Source organism: Cherax quadricarinatus, chromosome 49 (genome assembly GCF_038502225.1).
Source record: "Cherax quadricarinatus isolate ZL_2023a chromosome 49, ASM3850222v1, whole genome shotgun sequence".
NCBI classification, from domain to species: Eukaryota; Metazoa; Arthropoda; class Malacostraca; order Decapoda; family Parastacidae; genus Cherax; species Cherax quadricarinatus.
The window spans coordinates 1,009,629-1,021,754 of record NC_091340.1 but is presented as its reverse complement, the minus strand read 5'-3'; the positions used below and the strand labels follow the sequence as shown (position 1 = coordinate 1,021,754).

Here is a 12,126-nt window from a genome sequence, read left to right as displayed (position 1 = left end):
AGGGTAGGGAGGGTTTTATAAATACAATTTTGCAATATCTTGTAACTTTGCAACAAGGAGTCCATGCAAACATGTGTATAGGATGCAAACTGCTCCTTAAGAACAGCATAAAGTTACACTTGAAAGTGGACCAAAAACAAAAACACAAAATCGTGTTTCTCTATCCCTTCAGGACTCGAGACCCACTAACCGGTTTCTCCTGAGTTCGTTCATCTTTCCTTGGAGATAAATGGTATAAAGTCCCGACACGGTGGGCTTGATAAAGCCCACTGTGTGGGCGAAACGTAGTCAATATGAATCGCATTATACTACATTTGTGTTTATTTTTCCTTCATCTGTACCTGCTTCGGCAGTACATAAATTAAAACTGGAACGATACAGAGATTAGCATGGTCCCTGCGCAAGGATGACACGCAAAATCGTGAAGCGTTCCACATATTTTAACAGAGCCGCGAGGGGCGATGATCCCCGAAACCCTCTCAGGTATCTTTCCATGTTCACATTTCAACACCACGTCAGGCTCCTGTATTCTGCTACATCTACACAACCTGGATATATATCCTCCTCACATGTGTTCCCATTAAATATTCTCAGTTCACGCCATCACTCAAATTACCAAAATATCTCCAAGTTAAATTTATCTACACATCTAGAATCATAGACAAAGCATATCTAAAATCGTGCTACGTTTAAAATAATTTGACCCCTCAAGGAAGGTTCCTTGATGTTGGTGAGGGGCTCCTGATTTAGGAAATTGGATCTGTGCTCCAGTTCCCTGAATTAAGCCTGAATGCCTTCCACATCCCCCCCCCCCACGCGCTGTATAATCCTCCGGGTTTAGCGCTTCCCCTTGATTATAATAATAATAATAAAATAATTTGAAAAATATTCATACCTTCAATAATTCAGATATAGAACTAAAATAATTCTAGCACAGGTCTACGTCAAAATATTTCTAGCGAATGATACAATTCTAGCGCCAAAGCAAAACTAATTCTAGCAAAGGTAAAAATAATTCTAGAAGCTAAAATAATTCTACCAGAAAATCTAAAATAATTCTAGCAGCAGAGCTAAAATAACTCTAGCAGCAAGGGCGTCAAGGTCGCCGCTATCAAACAACCTATTTTCTCTATGTATGTTTCTTTTTCTCTATGTATGTTTCTCTCTCTCCTGCCAAAGGAGTGACCAAATATTTGCCATTTTTTCCAGTCAACACTGCCAAATTTGACAAGATTCCCCCCCCCCATTTTCAACTGTTACTACAATTGTCGAGGAGAAACTCTTATCAGACAGCCAGGCACTTTTTCTCGGTCCTTTTCGGTCGGTCGGTCTCTCTCACATCAACCACCACTCCGTCATTTCCCTCTCTTGATTTTGCTATAATCAATTTGTCGTATGAACGGAAGCTGTAATAACCGAAAGTCAATGAATAAACAGAAGAAAAGGGACTGGGATTCGAACCGTGGTCCATACAGCGCTGGACTTGCTACTTGCATGATCCACGGTTTGAGTCCCATCCACTTTCTTAATTATCACATTAAGTGTAAATCTAGCATAGCTGAACCACACTTAACAATTTTGTAGTGTCTGATATGTGGAAGATGGCTAATGTAATTCTTATTTATAATGCAGAGGATAAGTCGTTACCGTCAAATTACCGCCCAATAAGCCTGACCTGAACTATATGCAATTTAATAGTCAATTATAGATGATAATATAAGAAGTCATCTTGATAATCATAATCTGATCTACGAGACTCAGCATGGATTCATGAGTGGCCGTCCTGTTTGACTAATTTACTGACTTTCTTCAGTTAAAATTCTGAGGCAGTTGGTCATGATATATATATATATATATTATTTATTTGTATTTTAGTAAAGGTTTTGGTAGATTACCACACCCAAGGCTTTTAAGGAAAGTGGCAGCACATGGTACTGAGGGAAAAGTCCTGTGATAGATCGAGGCATGACTCACCAACAGGAAGCAGGGTGAAATCTGAGTGGTGATCTGCAACAAGTGGCGTTCCACAGGCATCAGTTTCAGGTCCATTACTGATCATAATGTGCATTAATGATCTTGACGAGGGAATACCAAGTGAAATGAGCAAATTCGCTGACGATACAAAAATGAGGATCATTCATTCAGAGGAAGACGCCACTGTACTTGAGGAAGATTTAGACTAGCTCATGTCATGGTGTGACATGTAGTAGACGGAGCTTATTGTAGACAAATGCAAAATCCTGAAGCTCGGTAATGTAAATAACCCTACCATCTATGAACTTAATAATATACATCTTAGTCATACAGAATTCGAAAAGGTCTTGGAAGTTATGGTAAGAACCTGAAGCCAAGACACAAGAGCGTAATAAGGCAGATTACTGAGATTTATACAAAGTATAAGCAACAGGAGTCCACAGATTATGCAACAGCTTTAGAAATCATTAATAAGGCCCGACAGATTATGCAGCTCAGTTCTGGTCTCCATATTACAGAATGAATATAAATTCGTTAGAAAATATTCAGAGAAGAATGACAAAATTAATAGATTGCAAAAGAAATCTTCCATACAAAGAATGATTGAAATCCCTTAAATTGCATTCTCTTGTAAGACGAAGAATAAGGGGAGACATAATTGAAGTGTGTAAGTGGAAGATGGGTATTAACAAAGGAGCTATTAATAAGGTCCTGAGGGTATCCCTCCAAGAAAGAGCTCGATATAATTAATTCAAATTGGGTAAGTTTAGATTTAGAAAGGATATAGGAAAGTACTAGTTTGGAAATAGGGTAGTCGTGAAACAGTATGCCTAGTAGGGTCTTCGAATGTAAGATGGATCTGAGCGAGACTTGCACACGAGTTGGCAGGGTTGTCAAGTTTGTTCCTCAGATAGCACTGAAAATGGGTTGGGCAAACGTTTTTCTTATGCAACTTTGGGTTTGAGAAAGAAGTGCCTGGTATAGGCTAACAGGCCTGCTTCAGTGTTCCTCCATTCTTATGTTCTTATTCGAGTTTACTTCTACATGCGTAAAAACAAATAATGGTAGACAAACACACAGGAGCTGTGAATCGACCCGTGCAACCATATATGGACACACACACACACACACACACACACACACACACACACACACACAGTGCCAGAGTGGAATGACCTCGACGAAGAAAAAGTGGTGGAGGAAGGTTTCACACACAGTTTAAAGAGCAGGTACGTTAGGGCACATGAGGTTAGGAGGGAACAAATATAGCAAGCTCCAAGTTAAGAGGCAGGACCACATTTAGGCGAGTACAAAAAGGTGAGTACACACACACGCACATTAGTATAAAAGCAACCATACTGTACTAGCGAGAACCACACAAAATGAAATTACAGGTCGACAGTGAAGGCCAGAGAGAGAGGCTGGAGGGCAGGAACATTGTTGCCTCAAAGTACACACTGAGTATTAGCAAGCCAGGTGGCGGTCAGTGTCATGTCTGCACCTTAAGTGACAGTAGCTGTGGCAGCAGCATCAACTACAAAGAGGATGAGTTTCCTGCCACAACAGAAGCTGCAGCAACAGTAACAAACATTTACTAAAACCAGCAAAATAAGTAGCAGCAACAACAACAAAAACTGCAGCAACAGCAACATCTACAACACCAGCAAAACAAGGAGTAGCAGCAACAGAAGCTACAACAACAGTAAAACTTCCACGGAATCAGCAGCATCAAGAAAAAGAGCGGATCAGTATGAGGCACTACCAACAATATTAAAGAAACTAAATAGTTTCAAAACAAGCTTTTATTTCGGCAACGTTTTACTCTCTACAGCTTAACCAAATCTGGATAAAGCTCGACACAGATTTCAACGTTATCCCCAATAAAAGCTTGTTTTCTAGTCAAGGACAAGAAGACTGGAGAATAGCAGCTTGAGAGAGCCAAAACAAGCGTTGCAACATCAAGAATCGCGATAACGACTACTTTATATATCACTAAGACCCGCATGATCACAAGTAGCATCAATGCTTCCGGTAACATCAACAACAACAGAAACTTCGGAAACTTTACAATTAACTTCAAACATCGTAATACATACACGAGGAGCAGCAACAACAGATGATGCAGCAGCAACAGGTAGGAGCAACAGTGGCAACACCAGAAGCAGGAGCAAGGGAAATAAAACACACACACACACACACACACTTACTTTCGGGGCCAGGAGCTATGACTCGACTCCTGAAACCATAATTAGGTGAGTACTATGGCAGTACCAGTAGCAATAACACGAGCATCGCAAACAAGAGAAACAAGCACCTGTCTGCTGGACTACCTTCGCTAACATCTGGCTAGCTGCTAGGCGCCTTTATGCTTGTCTTCCTATCTACCCGTCTGCCTGGGTGCCTGCCTGTCTTCCTTCCTGTGTATCTGCCGCCAGCTCAGAATAATCGATCACCCAAAATGTTTAAGTATGTGCTTAACCATTAGAACTTCCTTAAGTGGATGAGGTAAGCGTGGAATATAGGCGCTGTGGAGAGATGATGACAACAGAAAACAGGAAACGTGGAGAGATGAGCTTGGAATACAGGAGACTTGGAGAGAATACTCGTTTAAAGTCTGTGGATAATTCAATAAATTTTGTAGAGATCTTGATTACATATCTCTTCCAGCACTCTCACTGTTGAAACAGCAGTAATCGTACCGAGAGGTACCGGAGGTAACTTTGCATATTCACCAACGGTATTTGTCTACTAGATATCGTTGCAGAGCGGTAGTGCAGTGCAATATGCCTTCCACCTATTGTCTTGCAGTGCGAGGAAAAGTGTAGGCTCGGTCCTCCTTCCGATATCAGCGATCCTATCTTTCACCAGTCAGAATGCTGATCATGAGTGCCGGCGCCGTCGATCAGCGGGCGGGCCGGCGTTTGTCGTCACGTCGTTTCCGGGTCGACAGTAATAAAGATAAGAAACTCGGCAGAAAAAGCTTTTATTGGGACAACGTTTCACTCAGTTTATATCGCCATCAAGTCATAACTCAAAGCTGTAATTTGAGCGAAACGTTGTCCGAAGAAAATTTTTTTTTTCTTCGTTCACCATCAATGAATGGTAACAACGGAAATGCTAAAAGCAAGAAATTCAAATTCCAGCTTTTATTGTGATAACGTTTTGCCCTGTGTAAAACCTTACATAGAACGAAACGTTGCCGCAACTAAAGCTTATTTTTCCTGTCTTTTACTGTATCGTTCACGTCAGTACGGCAAACTGATTTAATGAACGAATGGGAAATTTTGAGGCTTTACGCTAAGTTGATTATATTCTTCGAAACTCGGGTGAAATTAATATATATATATATATGTCGTGCCGAATATGTAAAACTGGTCAATTAGCAAGAACTCATTTAAAATTAAGTCCTTTCTAAAATTTTCTCTTATACGTTTAAAGATATATTTTTTTCTTTAATGTTAATGTAAAAATCTATAATTTTGCACCAAAAGTAACTTAGAAAACTTACCTAACCTTATTATAACAAGAGCAATTTATTTTAGCCTAACCCAACTTAATATATTTTAGATTTGTTTACAATAATTTAGTACTAAACAAACACATTCAAATATATTTTTCTCGTTAGGTTCAGAATGATTTTGGCGAAATTATTGCATACACAAATTTTCACTTGTCCTATATGGCAAGATGAGCGTTGCTATTTAAGCCAAGATCGCAAGTTCTGCCTATTCGGCACGACATACATTATATATATATATATATATATATATATATATATATATATATATATATATATATATATATATAGATTGAAAAGCCTTTAAAAAAGTGGGGGTTATGGTTGTTCAGACACAAACAGTTAAGGTCTGGTGACCTCTGCAAGTGGCCTGCGAGGTCACCGTTTGTGACTTCTTTCTTTGGGGGTACGTGAAGAGCACACTTTACGTACCAGCACTACGTGCAACCCTGGAGGAGCTGAAAATTTCGATCACTGAAGCAGTTCGCATGATAACTCCTGATATGCTGCCGAGCGTCTGGACCGAACTGGACTATCACATTATGTTTGCCGAGCAACCAGAGGGACGCACACTGAGTGCCTTAATGCTACCTTATACCACATGAAACTGAATGAAATCCTGCATCTGAAGCTACTAACTGTGAAAGATTACAATAAAGTTACATGTTATACCTGTTTGAAATCAGGGAGTGTTTCTTTGGACAGCCTGTATAATATTCAGTAACACTGCGTCTAGCCGGGGGATCGAACCCGTGTTGTTTTAGCTCATCTCATGATGAGCGAAAATTCACGACGCTCTAACCCAATGGACAATAATACAATCCTACAAGAATCGCTCTGAATGACCCATATGGCCTTAGCGCCTAACATGAAATCCTTCACTCTACACCTAGATCCAAATTTCGCACTAGAGATAATAGTGAAAAACACACAACATGCTGTTAGGAAGGCAATATTTCATTCAGTATAAGAGTTATTTCATGTCACTGCATGATAAACCTTTATCATGTCATGACATGATAAAGCTCCACCCAAAGTGACATGTCCATATCAAAGCGTGCCTGAACAACTCCCAAAGAACAAGCCTTAGGTTAGGTTAGGTTACGTTAAGTTAAGTTAGGTTAGGTTAGGTTAGGTAGGTTCGTTAGGAAACAGAACAGGTGCTTCAACAAATCTTTCGCACAATGAGTATATAAAGAAAATCTCCTAATCCTTGATTAGACCCATCAACTGATACATCAACTGTCCAATATGCAAATGCATGCACTTTCTATCTTATTTATGTAAAAAACACCACGATTATTAACTGCTAAAACAGAAAATCTTCTAGTTACAATGTACACATCAGTAAACAGCAGGAACTTAGTTAAAGGACATGCAACAGCAAAGGAACAAGAACAAACAAAAGAAAACGGAGGAGGAACTGGAAGTGTACAAGTATTGTCACAGTACAATAATGTAATTTAGCACGTCACTGTATAATGTATGGTATACTTTATCGTGATATCATATATGGTCAATACATTGTTATACCAAGGATGGTATACAGTACCGAGAAGTTGCCGAGTATGATATGCAACACTATATTCAAGGTGAGGGACTGATCACCTAAAAAATACATCTCATCTTCTGTTTCCAGTGTTATAATCACTTGAATTCGATTGAAGAAACGTGCTGCTCAGGCGAAACGTATAGACGATAACGATACCTAGATGTTGTACGTCTCTCTCTCACCAGAACACTATTTGCTCGTGTGTGTATTGTATTGCATGTTTGGTGTCATTGTGTTGTTGCTCCATGAAGATTTTAATGCACAAGAAGTCGTGTTTTGTGAACTAACTCCGTCAGTAATAGAGGGAAAAAATTTCCACTCTTGTATAGCAAGTTTCTTCAAGCAGAAAAGCTAACTTTAGTTCCTTTGAACCAACCTAAGTTGTCCTTCAACATTTTCTGGAGTATTTTTCTCTGGCTAACTCAAGTCGCAGTCTCACGCTTGGCGTACTGAAGTCGCAGTCTCACGCTTGGCGTACCGAAGTCGCAGTCTCACGCTTGGCGTACCGAAGTAACAATATCATACCAGACATACTGAAGTAACAATATCATACCAGACATACTGAAGTAACAATATCATACCAGACATACTGAAGTAACAATATCATACCAGACATACTGAAGTAACAATATCATACCAGGCATACTGGGCAATAACTTCAAAATTATCTGCAAACTTAATCCACATTTCGTTTTATTTTTATAAATTTTAGACGATATTGTTTCTTAAACTTATTTAATATGAAGCGCTAAAACCGTGTGGATCACTCATCACCAGGAATGGTGGAAACTCGATCCTCCGTCCGCTAATACTGACATATCATCTACTAGGACTAGCCTAATTGTTTATTTTAAAAATATTTATAACCAGTACTAGAAATAGTAACTAGTAAAGGGTGAGAGTAGGTGAGAGAATCTATGTGAGAAAATGTATGTAGGAGAAAACGTGACGCTAATCAGGTTTGATGTGAGGAAGAGGAAAGGGTAGCTAAAATTACTCATCAGAATCAACTCATCTCCCCGGAAGGGTTACAATAACATTCACCAGGGAAGCGCTAAACCCCAAACTAACCATTGAGCACCAGTGGGGATGGGAGGCAAACAAGCTTGATCCAAGTGAACGTCAGATCCAGTTCCTTGGATCAAGAGCTGAGTTATGACTTTTCCTAAATGATGCAAATACTGTAAAATGTTCAATGTGTTGATTAGTCGAATCTGATCTGATGTTTCTCTTATTCTTTCCTGGGGAACTACTATTATATTTAGATAAAGAGCTAAACCCTTGTGGAGCGTTCAGGAGTGAAGGCTCGATCCTTCCTCCCCTAATAGTGAAGCAGACCTAGCCTCGTCAGAATTTTTCATAAATACATTCACCTTCAACATTCTCTAGAAATCAAACATTCTGTTCGTCCACCGTAACTTATAACCATCGTAAGACAAAATATTCAACTTCAACTTTCAACATTATAACATTCAGCTTCAACATTCTCTAGAGATCGAACACAATGTACATTAACCCAGGCTTGGGAAGTTAATATTCCCCTCACTATAACCATGACAAGCAGTAGTTATTCGCTAACCCGACATTTTCAACAATTTCGGCAGCAAAATACTCAATCGTGGGGTATAATAAATGATCTTTTAACAGCGCCGGGCAGCTATATTACCAGTGATATAGTGTTTAGATGTTGGCCCTTGACGTCTGAGCTATATTAAGTGATATATTATAAGACGTGATCTTAGAGTTCATCTACAAAGTGAGTATCTATTTTACCCACATGGGATATATGTATTTTACTCAAAAGAATGTAACTGTTCACACACACACACACACACACAGGGTGAACCTAGTAGCGACCAGTGAGGGGGCGGGGCAAGGAGCTATGAATCGACCCCTGTAACCAAAATTAGGAGAGTACACACACCCACAGACTCGACCTCTGCAGCCACAATTAGGAGAGTACACGAGTTATGAAAAAAACAAAATGCTCACTTTTTAAGTGAAAAAAACTATAATTTCTGTATCAAAAATACCGGATGTTTATATAGAGTTAAGGAGTTTCAAAAGATATTTTTAGAATGAGATGTTTACTATAGTCATGGGGAAGCATTAAACGCGCAAGGATCATACAACGGCTGGGGAACTGGAGGTAATCAGGTTCCATCCAAGTAAGGGAAGGACAGTTCTAGTTCCTTGCATCAAGGTTGTGTTCTGTGTCTAGCTTACACAGCACTTTTGTAAATTTATACGAAGTAGTGAAGAAAAGGCACATGTTCCACAACATATTTATCAGGACGATGATCTACCTGAAGAGCTTTATTAAATTAAGAGATTCGACCTGTGTAACATCAATACAGAGCTCTTTATAGAGCTTTGTATCGCAATAAGAGCTTGCTCTCATCGTGTTTTTAGTCAAGTGAAATACAACAGTTACCCTTTCTATATACATTTTTATATTTACCATCTATGAATATACGAAAAAAAAAACCACTACCTATAAACTCTGCGGATTTTGTTCATATAATTTTACTTACTATTGAACAGCGAGAGGCTAAGGACCAGAAACCAGACATTATGACACAGGAAATACAGATTATATTTGCCTAAGATGAGTGTTGATTATACCCCAGAATAGAGAATTTTCTGGTCAAAATTGTAGGAAAATATTGAGACAATGAATAAATTTCCTCTTGACGACCCTAGTGGGAGAGATTAGCTTTCCAGTAGTTCAATAATGTATAAAAATGTTCGTCCCAATGAGAACGTTCAAGCTTATATATATATATATATATATATATATATATATATATATATATATATATATATATATATATATATATATATATATATATATATATATATATATATATATATATATATATATATAAACACCAGCCGTCTCCCACCGAGGTGAGGGTGACCTAAAAATTAATAAACACTTTCATCACATCAGACTCTTACCAAAGGCACGTTGATACTATAGTTCAGATACCACTCTTAACTGCAAATATCCCTACATGTCCTTTAGAGTGAAGGCACTGAACTTCCCACCTCCAAAACTCCGGTTAACCGGTTTCCAAATATCTTTTCATAAATGTAGCATTATCACACTTCAACAGCACTCACTAACACTCACGCCTGCTGGATGTCCACGCCCTTAGCATACAAATCCTTTTTCACCTCCCTCTTTACTTCGCCTTCCCTCTACTTATGTATGTATATGTATGTATATATATATATATATATATATATATATATATATATATATATATATATATATATATATATATATATATATATATATATATAATATATGCAAAACAACCACTCTGAAAGAATAGGGAAATTCCAAGCGCTTTCGTGACTACTCACATTATCAACGAACTATGAAAGCAAAGCATCCAAGGAAGCTATATAAGGGGTCTGGCCAACACCTCACTATCAGATCCCACAACGGTTAAACACCTGACGCGCGCCGACCCAATTGGATAGGTCCTTTGCACAACCCACCCACAAACCATTCTACCCAAGAAAATTTAAAAATTGTTATTTGTCCAGTGTATTATTAAATTCTTCCCAAATTCTATCAATTATAAATGGATCCAATTTATATAAACCAAAGGAAATATTCACATGACTTAAGAAATCGTAATGACACGATTGCAAACAAACCATACCCCCGGCCGGGATTGAACCCGCGGTCATAGAGTCTCAAAACTCCAGCCCGTCGCGTTAGCCAACTAACGCGACGGGCTGGAGTTTTGAGACTATGACCGCGGGTTCAATCCCGGCCGGGGGTATGGTTTGAAATATTCATATTATTGTCAAAACTGCTTTTTATGAAACAAGATTCAATTATATTCCTGTCGACCATGGACTTGCTTGATACTACTTTCTCAACTTTTTGAAAATCAATTGGATGGTTAAAATCTCTTACATGAATAAATAGAGCATTGGAATCTTGTCCAGTTCTAATGCTATATTTATGTTGTTTTAATCTTAGTTCGAGATTTTTACCAGTTTGACCGTAATAAACTTTATCGCAAATTTTACAAGGAATCTTATACACACATCCATCAGCATTTTGGGGGAAATTCTTTATCAAAAGTTTTTTTACTGTATAAAGATTAGAATGGGCTAAGCTAAGCCCATTCTATAAACTTTACTGTTGAGTTTGAAGAAAATAACTCATTGCCTTTTCTAGATGTTTTAATTATTAAGGGTAATAATGAATTCAAATTTAAAATTTACAGAAAACCTACAAATAACTGTTCCTATGTCCACTATTATTCCTCGCATCAAGATAAAGTCAAACTGTCTGTTTTTTCATCAATGTTTTTGAGAGCTTTACGAATTTGTAGTCCTGAGTTCATAGATGAGGAAATATCCAAAATTTATGAAATAGGTAATGATTTAAAATACCCAAGAAATGTAATTGATAAATCTTTTAAAGTTGCTAGAAATACTTTTTATATTCCAAAAAGGGACAACCAGCCTTATTCAACTAAAAATATGTTGGATCTCCCTTACCATGAAAACTTGGTTGATATGCCTTCTCTTCTTAAGACTTTTAATATTAAAGTTGTATTCAAAAATCTTGATACAGTAAAAAAAACTTTTGATAAAGAATTCCCCCCAAAATGCTGATGGATGTGTCTATAAGATTCCTTGTAAAATTTGCGATAAAGTTTATTACGGTCAAACTGGTAAAAATCTCGAACTAAGATTAAAACAACATAAATATAGCATTAGAACTGGACAAGATTCCAATGTTCTGTTTATTCATGTAAGAGATTTTAACCATCCAATTGATTTTCAAAAAGTTGAGAAAGTAGTATCAAGCAAGTCCATGGTCGACAGGAATAAAATTGAATCTTGATTCGTAAAAAGCAGTTTTGACAATAATATGAATATTTCCTTTGGTTTATATAAATTGGATCCATTTATAATTTATAGAATTTGGGAAGAATTTAATAATACACTGGACAAATAATAATTTTTAAATTTTCTTGGGTAGAATGGTTTTTTGGGGGAGTTGTCAAAAAGCTTCCCTTGGCTCGGCCCGTCTGTTTCCCTTTTTTGA

At 37.8% G+C, this 12,126-nt stretch overlaps 1 non-coding gene across 1 annotated transcript; it reads left to right on the top strand.

Moving 5' to 3' along the window:
* Positions 1-337: 337 nt before the first annotated feature.
* LOC128697113 (U6 spliceosomal RNA) lies at positions 338-441 on the top strand. The gene has a single exon (XR_008408251.2). It is a non-coding gene; the product is annotated as a U6 spliceosomal RNA (small nuclear RNA).
* Positions 442-12,126: the final 11,685 nt, after the last annotated feature.